This window comes from Ornithodoros turicata, chromosome 2 (genome assembly GCF_037126465.1).
Source record: "Ornithodoros turicata isolate Travis chromosome 2, ASM3712646v1, whole genome shotgun sequence".
NCBI lineage: Eukaryota > Metazoa > Arthropoda > Arachnida > Ixodida > Argasidae > Ornithodoros > Ornithodoros turicata.
Genome location: NC_088202.1, coordinates 79560546 through 79572211, shown reverse-complemented (window position 1 = coordinate 79572211; position 11666 = coordinate 79560546).

Genomic DNA, 11666 nt, shown 5'->3' with positions numbered 1-11666 from the left:
TGAGCGAGAGGGAAGGGGACACAGCGACGGATTTGAGGTGTTAATAGAATATAAAGAAAGGTTTATTTTACATAATTAAAACATTATTTAGGAAATGGGGAAGAGTCAACGTTTCGGAGGGAAGCTCCTCCTTCTTCGGGACAGAAGAGGCAACCGGAGGAGGAGCTTCGGGCGAAGTCTTCTGTCTTCAGTCACTCTGAGTCCAGCAACCCAAGATGCGCGTAACCTTCATCCAATGTCGCATTCATAGGTGGACGCTTTCAGTATAGTAAACAATACTTCCATAGTCACGGTGAAATAAAAAAAAAGTAAAGAAGAATAAATAAAAAATCATAGGCTGTCATCCTCGTGCTATTGTGGAGTACACTCTTTGACTCCTTTTTGAGGGTAATTGTATTTTTCAAAAGGGAGTTGTATATGTGGCAAGAAAAAGGAGTTAAAGTACACCCTTTTTTTTAAGACTGTAGAGTGCGTGGAGTCTATGTTGTGTAAGTCTCATGTGTTGATGTCATGGATTTATAAGGACTGGGGCGAGTATCTACTCGCCCCAGCGAGGGATGCACCCTCGGGATCCAATATTGCACTTTGTATCCATGCTCTCGTGTAGTATTTAGAGAATTACAGGGAATGGAATCATCAAAATACTAAAACAAAATGAAGTCGCTCAAATGTCATTGCACAACAGGAATAGCCGTTACCCCGAATTCAATACCGGACGATGATTTTCATTTCTGTTTCCGGTAATGGAGGACCGTGGTATGCGTTTCCGTTATCGTTACCATCTCCAATTGCCCCAGATCAGAGCAGAGGGCGTTGTGGGGGAGAGGGGAGATTCAATGTTTCCTCTACTGCATCGGAGAGGGGGGGGGGGGCGATCGCTCAGCTGCCCCCCCCCCCCCGGATCAGCCACTGGTTTCATCCCTGGCACATTGTTACATTTGCTATATGTTTCTCTGCACAGTACCTATAACCTATAATGCTTGATACCTTTCATTCATTTCTATCCTATTGAGAGATGCACTTGTAAAGCAGGAATCTACGAGAGTTAGCTGGGATGACGCCAAGGAATTCGTGCTCCAGAGGTTGACGGCTGCCCATCGTACGATGCCATGCCGGTAACTGAACAATAAGTGCTATTTTTTGCCAGGAGAACGATGACAAACGAGGATATCCTATCTTGTGTGATAACTGAAAGCTTCCCGCCAGGAAAGATTGCAACGCATCCGAAAAGGAAGCCGCATGCTTAGTCTGTGTGCATAGGCAAACCACACTCGGTTGTGCCGTCAGAGGGTTTTGGTCGTTGCCAAAAGCCATGACGTCGATGGTGATGTCTGGTGATGACTCGACGGTGCCGTATGCGCACGCATAACATGGAGGAGCTCTTCGGGAAAACCGTGCTTCACACTTTGCGTTCGCTCTTGGACCGAAAGCCCGCTGCGCCCCCCCCCCCCTCCGGCAAAATGAAAATTTAGCGCCTATGCATGCTTCCGAAAACTAGACATTAGTTTTAGGATACTCTAGTGCCACGTAGGGAGATAATATTTTTGCAGACTACAGTGTGAAGCACGAAGTTGCAAAGACAGAAAATTCGATAGCATTCTCAAGACACGAGATCTATAGTCAGTACAAGCTGAACTCATTTCCAGATGTCGATCTTATGTCAAGTCCCAAGAAGAATCAATTCCTCTCTTTGGAGTATCCAAAGGGAGAGAAGAAGAGAGGGAGGGAGCCATGGTGGCAGTGTGTGTAAGACTGTGAGTACAGTTCTGAATGCATCTAGTATTGATTCAGCATTGCTGTCGTTGCCTCTGTTATTCAGAAAGGATTTCCGGCAACGCGCTACAAGAAAACTACTCTATGGATGGTTAGGGAGCGACTTGTTCGGGTTAGATGCCTTTCTCAGATTCGGGGGGGGGGGGGGAATCGGGCGCTATTTTTAAATATGTACTTCGGGGAGAAATCGGGCGATAATAGACCTCTCCCTGTTTGTAAACAAATGGCGTCATAGAGTTCGACAGCGCCACCAGTTTGGTAGAGTTGAACTATGCCCGAAGCTAGGGGCGAACAGGGTAGCGCCCGAAAGCCACGGTCTTGAGCGGGTCACGATGGTCTCTGAAAGGGACGCGACCTTCGGTCCTACTTTACTTTCAATAGGAGCGTGGAACCCAGCCCTTCCCTTCCGATTTGTTTCGATTTGAGTCTGTCCACCAATGTCATGATGACGTTTCTCGGGTAGAAGGGGTGTTTTTGTTTCTCCTCTTGTCTGGTATTAAGTCCTTTCCTAACTCTCTCTCTCTCTATCTTTCCTTTTCTTTGTCCTACCAGCACTAATCATCGAAGGAGGTCTAGGACATCTCGGTCTAAGACATTTCGGTGCAGGACATCTTGGTGTAAGACATTTTGGTGTACGGACATTTCGGTGCACAGTCACATTACGCAACACGAACTTCTTGGTGCGCTAGCGTATTGATATATGTTTTCTATGCATACGGGCATGTGTTGACACCGGGTTGACAAATTGTTCCCTTGTTGTGCGGGCGAAAGAAAAAATGATCCCGCAGGCTTTTGCACGCCCAAAAATACAAGCGCATGGTTGCGCACGGCTCATACAACACATCACAACCGACTGAGTGGTGTTATCATTCGCTCTCCCGATGTGAAATTGAGAGACACAGTTTTTTAATGAGTTAATGTCGAAAAGTCGAACACCGAATTATAGAACTGCCGAAAAGTAAGGAGTTCCAAGAGGATGTCGGCGAAATAAGTATTTCAAAAATAAAACGTTGAAAATGAATTCACGTAGAAATTCACTTTTCAAAGTAACTTTTCGAAAATAAGCTCTTTCTGTATCCACAGCTGTAAAATCGACCACAGTACACAGAGGGATTGTACCAAAAAAGCGCACATTGATAAGGGCATAAAACGTTAATTTGAAGGCATCAAAGGCATTTAGGACATTAATTCCCAATACTTATCCTGAGCTCAACACTGTGGAACTACCTTATGTATATAGCTGTAACTTTTCCATTGTACTTTTCATTTCTTGGTGGCTTCTGCCTTTCGATAGCTCAGTCTTCTGAGTTTTCGGCCTTTTTGGTTTTCAGCCTACAGAGTGAGGTATGTAGCTTCACACATAAACATGTCGTTTGATTAATGTCTTAGATCAATATCTCATAAGTGCTCGTAAGTCACAGCACCGAAAAATGTCGCAAATGTCCGTGCGCCGCTACGTATGTGCACCGAAATGCCCGTGCGCCGAGATGTCCCTCCTACACCACCAGCTCCGGTGGCGCAGCGGTAACGCGTGCGCTTGGAGTCTGGGAGGTCCGCGGTTCGAATCCGCGGGCCGGCTGTGCCGTCTGGGGTTTTTCCTGGGTTTCCCTCAGATGTGTAATAGGCGTATGCCGGCACAGTTCCCCTGAAGTCGGCCCATGGACGCAGCTATCCTCCCCCCGAGCGGATTCCGCTCGGTCTTCCACTTCACCCTTTCCTCTCCTCCTCTCCACCACCTTTCCCTTCCCGAGAAACATGCCGCCTAATCAGGCAGGCAGACCTCTCGGGTTCCTCCCAACGACACTCCTCCTCCCCCCCCCCTCCTACACCGGAATGTCCGTCGCCGACCCGAAGGCATAGACAAGCGCTGACACACGTGGGTGTATTTCTGGGAATGCAAGCGGCTTTGTTCGTCTTCAGTGGAAACGCCACTTGAGGATTTCATAGTGACTGGAATTCGGGGAGAAATCGGGTTTAACCCGAATTTGTCCGAGGTCAGTTCGGGGGGAATAACCTGAAGAAGTCACTCGCTATACATAGTGCACCACAGGCCTCGGGCGCTTGTTTGGCGGCGCCACTATCGGGCTTGCGTCAAGGCCCAGGAGCTTATATTTTGCACATCTCAGAAATCAGAAAGAGGAACAATATATGTTCTTGTACGCCACCGTGTGTTGAATGCTACTATGAATAAAAAGAACACGTACTTTGAGATGATGCATGGAATGGAATTGATAGTATCGAAGACTTTTAGGCGTTGTATGACTCTCTCGACGTGAATCCTCGATGATCAAACCCAAATGTTAAAACTAATGATGAAACGGGTAACGGTAAAATATATCTCTGTTGCTGTGTAGGAAGCACACGACAAAAACGCCGACAAGAAACGACCTGAAAGTGTTGTCTCTCGTGCCTCTCTGCGACGCATGTTACACGTCAGGGAATATCGTTGGGTTGTAGTTGGGGCTATCAGTTTCGTCAGAGTGTTTTTTTTTTTTGACGATGAAGTGCTTACTGCATGTCATGGAATCGACAGAATTTCCGTAGCTGCTGTTGCATTTCACGATGCAACAATTTACTTTACTTCATTTAACGGACGTCATCCCGCATGCCGAGCGCATTATCCGTGTGAACGCGGAAGCTGCGGCGCGTGGCCACACAAGGGACGACGTCACCGCCAACAGGGCTGCGCTGGTGCCTACGAGTCGAAAGATTGCAGCTCTCTCTCCCCTTTTTATTGTTTATTCCCCGTTTCTTTAACACACTCTCTCTCTCTCTCTCTCTTTCTTTTTTTTTAAAGGATGGTCCTTTGTTCTTGCCCAGGGTGTTGAGGAGGATCCCCCCTTCAATAACAGCGCTTATCGGAACAACGGGGAGTAGGATCCTCGACCCCACCAAAACACAAACTCTCCCTACCCTCTCTTCTCTCCCTTTCTCTTTCCCTCCCCCTTTCCCAGCGGGTGAAACTTGCCGTCGGTGTTGACAGGCAGACCTCCCCGTCTTCCTCTACGCCACTCCACTCCACATTTTCCTCGAGTTTGGCAGGAGCAGGAAGGAACGCAGAACGACAGAAAGTTGCATCTTTGATATGCCTTCTTTCAAACCAAGGAAAATGTTTCTTGCAAGTCAGTTACACCAGCCAATACTCGCATTACGATGGTTTACGATGGAGTGAGGTAGACACTCGCAAATAATGAAATCAGCAAAAGCAGGGCCCGCGAATGTCAAGGGCGAGCTGTCATCTGGCTGTCGAGCTGGCGCCGGTTATGTTTGACAGTGATGGCCAGTAGTTAACTACATGTTAAACTACTCAATCGCAAAGTAGTTAGTAGTTCTAGTTAAACTACTGTAGAAGTAGTTAGTGGCCATCACTGATGTTTGGTTTATCCTGCATCCGTTTTCCGTGCTTCTCATTTTAGTTTTTCACGCCTCACTGAGGCGAAGGAAAACAGTGCTCGTATGATGTCACATTCATACATCATCATAGCCACATCAATATGAATGTGACATCATACAAGCGCTGTTTTCCTTCGCAAGTACCGGCGATGTTATGTACTCGTCGCGTAGCAAAGGGGAAGGAGTTTGTAGTCCTGATTAGCGTCCGGTAGTGGTATTCGTTTGGAGTGCGGTTACTGCATGCGAAGACGATGATGATGATGGTAGGATAAAAAAAAATGGAGATGTGAGTGCGCTCACCGCGGGGCAAGCTACTCCAGATCTAGTAGAGAAAAAAAAGAGATAAAGAGAAAAAAAAAGATCTAATAAGACGAGAGCTCAGCTAGGCTGTTAACGAAGGTGATGAGTGAGCGCTGTGCACCCTGACAACGAACCGCAGGCCATTCGCCCAGCACTTTCACGACGTCAAAGGGTCGGCTGTCAAGACGGTCCAGGAACATCTCAAGTTGCAAACGGGCAGTGCGAAACCACGCACATTCGAGAAGAATATGCCCGGAATCTTCACGCACACCACATGATGAACACAACGACGAAGGTTGAGCGTCTTGAACAGAAATGACGCAAAGTTTCGAGCGGCCGGGACATCCGCGGAGGGATTCGGTAAGTTCGGGTCAAGTTCGTCCTGCGCAGCAGCGACGTCGGGGGGGGGGGGGGGGGGGGGGGGTCGACGATGTTTGCATGCTGACAGTACGTTCAAGCGCGTAATCGCTAATCGCTAATCAATCGTTAAGCGTAATCGCTTCATGGTGCGGTCACTCATGACGACGAGGAAATTGTGCCCTGTGACAAGATGGGGAAATGATTGCTTTGAGAAATGATGAAAAATCATTGCTTTCTGGTAGTTCGTATACAGGATGTCCCAGAAAACGTGTCATTGAATTATAATAAAAAAACTACACCACCTAGGGTCATGCGGTCAACGGCATTTGTTCTTACTCGGTTTTTGCCACCTCCTGATGTGAATGTCGTGTAACGTAAGTTTAATTATGTAAATTTTTACGAGCTTAAGTAGGAAATTTGCCAAGTAAAGGTAACTTTTTTTACCCCACCACTGTGAAGAGCGTGTCTAATTTACTCAAAATAACGATAATTGACAGGGATATTCAGGAGCTATCCCATCGGCAAAATAGCCGAACATCATGCTCTACGGAGCTCCCACAGGATAGCGCACGATGAATTTTTCAGGGCAATCTTTGTCAATCCGACGAAATGAGGTTGGAAACCCATCGCACCCCGGCATCGCAGAAAGAGATAACACAGGCATGGCTTATCGCGTCCGACTTTCGCTGGGATAATGCTTTCCCTCTCCCAATTTTAGGAACTGTTACTTTTTCTACTGTCATTCTGTGGGCTGGCTTTGGAACCTCCTTTCGTCGGACCGTCGGACTGAGAGTGATTGCGCTCAAAAGGTCATCGTGCGTTATGGTCCGGTGCTCCGAAAAGCATGATGTTCGGCTATTTTTTCCGATGGGATAGCTCGTGAATATCACTGTCAATTATAATAAATTTGAGTGAATTCGGCACGCTCTTCATATTGGTGGGGTAAAAAAGTGACCTTTACTTGGCAAATTTCCGAGTTCAGTTCGCAAATATTTACATAGTTAAACTTACGATACATGACATTCACATCAGGAGGTGGCAAATACCTAATAAGAACAAATGCCGTTGACTGCATGATTCTAGGTGGCGTAGTTTTTTATTATAATTCAATGACACGTTTTCGGGGCACCCTGTAGATTGCGGTGATGTGTGTAAATGGTTTCGGTAACTGAATTTTTCATTATAGGCGAATTTGTTACAGTATCCCACGTATATAGATTATCTTTTCCTTTTCGAAAGCTGACATTTCGATTGTTTTGTTCTTCTTTCATACCCGATGGTTATGCGGCAAAGAAAAAAAAATGGTATGTGAGTTACGACGAAGTCGAAATGGCTGCCCCAATATACGCTGTAGGTTTCTAGGTCCTCTCACAGATGTAGAAATAGGAAAATTTTTTCGGGGTTACGCGATTCGATCTCGGCAGGTTATGATGGCATTTAATTAAGCTCAGTCCGGTAATGTTCGCGATCGTGTCCCGATTGAGAGTACTGTCATGGCGCGTATCTGTAACCTAGTTCCTTGCACTGGACTTTTCCCGGTAAACCTAAAGATTTCAAGGGTGGTTGCCATGAGCAAGGGTTCCGATGCAGGCAACGTTTCGAACTATACATGCCAGTACCAATGTTTCCGCTGTTTTCAATGGTCATAGAAACGGTGATAAATGTTCGGCTACATAATTTTATTGCTTAGACGCGGTGCTACCTTTTTTTCACAGTACGGTTTCCGCAAAAGTGAAATAAACTGAGTTCGCACTGCGTTGCGTTAAAGAAGATACTCTGTTCACAGCCAATCATAATCTCGAATGATAGCATTATCTGCCCTGATTTGTTGAAAACGGGAGGCGTACGCCTTTTTGTGCAATAATGAACAGCATAAGTGTCACAAAAAAGGCTTACGCCTCCCGTCTTCAACAAATCAAGGTAGATAACAATATCATTTAAGATTATGGTTGGGTAGGAGCGTGCTATGCGGTGAAGTTCACTTTTCCATCTCCCTCGCTCCATCTCGGGCACGCTAGCGGACATCCTCTACCCCGGTGGTTCTTCTGCCGAACGTTCCGCCAAAGCAATAAACCTCATTCTCTTTCTGCAGAAGGCAGGCCTTGCTCAACGACCCATCTAATACTTTGCTCTCCCCGACGAACTCGTGCACCCTCACCACATCCCCATCCTTCATCTTCCTCTATCCTCCATCCGTCCGTTTTTTCTTTGTGTTTTGTGTTCTTTTTCTTTCCTTTTTTTTGCTATAGTCGTGACGACGCCTACTTCTGTTTGGCCAACAACGACGAGCCTATCCTGCCGTTACACCCCCCCCCCCCCTCACTTTTAAGAGTGTGAATCATGAGGTCTGTTCGATTAGACTTGCACTAGGGCTACACTTGGCGTGCACTCGTTTGAAACGAACGAGACGGTGCAGGGGGCGCTCGGGGGCTGCACTATAGCGAAACGAACGGGCGAGTGCAACACCACCGGAACTGGTTCTAGCAGTGCAGGCCTAATCGAACGTACGTATGTATGTTCTAACGTGATGAATGTTGTTTCTGGTGTACGGGTTTCGAGTGTGAATTATGAGGTCTGTTCGATTAGACTTGCACTCCCTGAACCAGTTCTGGGCGGTGCAGGGTCAGTGTACCACAGGGGTCTAATTCTAGGGCCCACATTGTCCCTTCTTTTTATAAATAACATCGCGAGTATTTCAAAGGTCACAAATTTTGTATTGTATGCTGATGATACCAATATATTTGACTCAAGCTCAGCTTTACAAAAACGGGAAAGTGAACGAGTGTGCTAACAACTGCTCTCGGTATGTGGCGAGAGGCGAACCATTTGCGGTTGAATGTAAATAAAAACTAAATATGTTTTGTTTAGAGCCCGCAACAAACAAGTGTTCAGTGAGCCTCTGATTACTTATAATGGCACTCGAGTTGAACGAGCTTCATCGGTGAGGTTTTTGGGAGTTGTGATGAACATCTTAGCTGGAGTGAGCACGTACGTTTGGTCAGAACCGGAAGGTGCTAGTATTTTATGCAGGGTTAGGAGTTTGTTCACTATACCAAAGCGAAGTTTATGTTGTATTATACGTTCCGATGTACTTATTCGAAACTATATTACTGCCTGCTGATATGGGGTACAATGGCACTCATTTGCCAAGCTTGTTGACTATTCAAAAAAAAAAAAAAGGGGGGGGGGGGGGGAAGGGGCTATACGCGCGATTGGGAATGTTCAGGGTGTCGAACCGAAACGTTTTTCGTTCCGGTTCTATCATAAACGATCCGGTACCGGTTCTGCTCCGGAGCAAAAAAATAACGGTTCATACCGGTTTTAACCGGTTCCGCTTCTGGTGGGCATATTCATTCCCAGAAAAAAAATCAATGTTGTAAAATGTAAACCCGTTTATTCCGCATACATGGTATTTAATATGAATAGGCAGCTGTGAAATTGGCTCCTGGTTCCTGAAGGTGACTATCTGTTCAAACAGGCTTTCTCCTTTCTTGAAGCCCATAATACAGACGGACTTGTTTGTCGTGATGTCATACGTAAAGTACATTTCTTGCTGGATTGGTGCAATCGCGTCCCACCCGAATGTATGTTGCTGCTTCCTAGCCAGCAAGCACCACCGCACGAGTACGACGCAAATCGAGGAACACCTTCACTCACAAACGCGCTCGACGGCTCCGTTTTCTTTTCTTCGTGTCCTGTCCACGAAAGAGGCGCCACTTCGCACGCGCTTGCCCTCGCGGATACGCAAATGTGTTCAACTTCGCTGCTCTCAAACAAGGGACGTGTTGCGCGACATTACCGATATAGAAGCCGTAATGCAGCACCCTTGGGTCGCTGTTTAGTTGAGGAGAGTTTGGGCGGATGAAATTAGAACGAACACTACGGCACATTGGTAGAGAGTCACAACCGGTCACATGCACCTCTAAGTCTATGTGCGCGAACGATAAAACGTTACAAAGGGAGCCTCAGGGTCATAGCATACGAACACACATTCCACCGTAACCTAACCCTCGTAAAGTATCCACGACATGATTTCAGAACACACGACGTGTGTCATTCATTCGCCTATTCGTTGTCCAAACCGGCGAAGTTTTTTCTTGGACCGAAAACCGTTAAATATTTTTTTCGGTTTTCGTTCTGAGCCGAAAAAACGTATACGGTTTCGATTTCGTTCCGGTTCGCACCAAAATAGCAGTTTTTTTCGGTTTTCGGTTCTTGTTTCCGGTTCGCTCCGACACCCTGGAAATGTTTCTACAGCGCCACCAACACCACCATTGCTTTTGAAGTATACGAAACACTCAGGGTGACATACATTTTCTAGTGTAAACTGTTGACAATGACACTCAGGGGCCTTATAGAGGTGATCGCGAGTCATTTTCCCGTTCTTATGGTTTATCTGTTGAGTGGTGCCTTATTCTCTTCGCTATGTACCTGAATTATGTGATCTGAGAGGGCGTATAAACTATATCGAACAGAGTATGACATACCTGGTAACAAAATACTACAACCAGTATAATAGAGAAATCGCTGCAGCTCACTCTCTTCGTGACTTTAAGAAAAGCGTTAAGACTTTGTTGCGAACTTCGGACTAGCGCTTTTTGTTGGCACCGCGTTGTACTGACACACGCATGGTGACAGCGGAAGCGAAAGAGATTACGATTAAGATCCTGTGTCAGGGAGAAAAACTCTCCGGCATCACGTGCGCTTGTTGGCCCACCATCACCATCGTCCTCTGCTCAGAAAGATCGATTAGTAAAGAAACAGAAAAGTCCGCACCCGTGTCCGCGAAGCGTGTCGACACCTCCTTCGTTTCACAGTGCAGCATGTAGTTTCTTCCTTACCCCCGTGGACGCTCCCAGCACCGGCAGTTTCGACCTCTGTCCCCAGGATCAAGAAAAAAAAAAGGAACTCCCTTCTGTTTTGAGGCAAGAGACACTAGAAATGATGGACGCGGTATACACAATTCACACTGCTGTCTTCACCGATGGCGATGAGTCCGCGATCCACTCAAGAAGGTTCATCCTCCGCTAGTGTCGTACCTGAGGAGTCCCTGTCATGCGGGTATAGGCTTTCGCACCGCACGTCATCCACCTGTGCGGAGCTCTACGCTATACTCTCATTCCCACTGCCTCTCATTACTGTCATTCTCAACCCCGCTCCTGGTGATCTATACTGATTCTAAAGCAGCCCTACAGTGTATTGCAAGCAGGGGCATTCGAGGCTCTTTTGCACCAATCGCTACTGACATACTGCAACTTTACAAGCAACTATACGAACAGGGACACCGACTGGCTTTACAGTGGATCCCCTGGCCACATAGGTATACGTGGTAAAGAAGGCGCAGACTTAATAGCTGCAGAAGCCCAACGCCGTCGCCATACGATCTCCATCCCAAAAGGGGATAGACGGTCGCTCGTACCAGCAAAGGTATCACGTTAGGACTCCCTCCCTCCCTCAGTGGATCCCTCACTGTCCTTCATAATGCCGTATACCCTTCGTCGGAGCCTTACGTCTATCGTTCGTGCACTTCGATTAAACGCCGCATTCACCCCATACTTCCTCCACAAGCTGGGTTACAGTGACACAATCGTATGCCCTTGCTGTAATACTCCAAGTACTGTACAGCACATTCTCATCAACTGTCAGCAGTATTCCACTGAGCGACGCGTCCTCCAGCGCCAACTTGAAGCCACTGGGACACCCTCACTTGCCCTTCCTCAACAGCTTGGGCCTCCGGCCAACCCAGAGCATGTGCTACGAGCTCTTCAAGCCCTCATTACCTTTTTAGCATTAACGGGGCTCCTGCGTGAACTCTGAACATTCATCATCATTCACCATCT